This window comes from Mus caroli, unplaced genomic scaffold, assembly GCF_900094665.2.
Source record: "Mus caroli unplaced genomic scaffold, CAROLI_EIJ_v1.1 scaffold_16160_1, whole genome shotgun sequence".
NCBI lineage: Eukaryota > Metazoa > Chordata > Mammalia > Rodentia > Muridae > Mus > Mus caroli.
Window position 1 is genome coordinate 1,610 of NW_018390306.1, and position 1,222 is coordinate 2,831.

General features: G+C 42.3%; 1 pseudogene; it reads right to left on the reverse strand.

Annotated features, from left to right (window-relative positions):
- Positions 1 to 476: 476 nt before the first annotated feature.
- On the reverse strand, positions 477 to 1,216 carry LOC110288588 (annotated as a pseudogene).
- Positions 1,217 to 1,222: the final 6 nt, after the last annotated feature.

The following is a 1,222-nucleotide window of genomic DNA, read 5'->3' on the forward strand; positions in this document are numbered from 1 at the left end:
GGTGCGGAGCCTAGTGCGCACCACGATGTACAACGTCCACAAGCAGTGTGCCATACCTTATATAGATTTAAAATGACTTTCTATAGCAAGTCATGATGTTTAATTTTTAAAAANCTGTTTGTGTCTTCTTTATGCCTTATTCAGGAAATTATCCATGTGTACATTTTCTCTTGTTCAGATCAAACTGTTTATAATGTTAGTGATGTGATTTTTATTGATTTTGAATTTTTTGTTTTATATTCTAAATAAAAGATTCTATTTGAATACATAATTTCTTTTTTTTTTATAAGACAGGGAGTATTTTATTTAAAACTTGTCAGTAAAGTGGACAGCTTGGGTCTCTGAAAAATCATCCGTAAGTCAGTAACTGTATGAAAGCACACATTGCCACATACAAATTAACTGATCAAACCACAACTTTCTATGTTGGAACAGAATAAACATTCCTTTGGAAGCAGAGCCTTGTGACATTTAATTTAGCATTCCTCTCCTTTTTCCTCACCCTTGCCTTCCACAGAATACACACCAACCTCCTCATAATCCTCCTCTAGGGCAGCCTTGTCCTAACAGGCCTCAGAGAACTCCCCCTCCTCCATTCCCTCACCCACATACCAGTGCACAAAGGCATGCATGGCATACATCAGATCAAACTTGCTATCTAGGTGAGTCCAGGCCTCAGCGATGGCTGTGGTGTTGCTCAGCGTGCCCACAGCTCTCTGGACCTTAGCCAGGTGACCACCAGATACCACAGTGGGAGGCTGGTAATTAATGCCAACCTTGAAGCCAGTGGGGCACCAGTCCACAAACTGGATGGTACACATGGTCTTGATGGTGGCAATGGAAGCATCTTTGGGAACCACATCACCATGGTACAGCAGGTAGCAAGCCATGCATTTACCATGGTAAGGGTCATATTTCACCATCGGGTTGACTGGTTCAAAGCAGGCACTGGTGATTTCTGCTACAGAAAGCTGCTCATGGTAGGCTTTCTCAGTAGAGATGACAGTATCATAAGTGGCCAGAGGGAAGTGGATTTGAGCATAGGGTACCAGGTTGGTTTGGAATTCTGTCAGATCAATATCCAGGGCCCCATCAAATCTGAGGGAAACAGTGATAGAAGACACAATTTGACCTATCAACCTGTTTAGGTTAGTGTAGGTTGGGCGCTCAATGGCGAGGTTTCTACGATAGATATAATTGGTTTATTGTCTACCATGAAGGC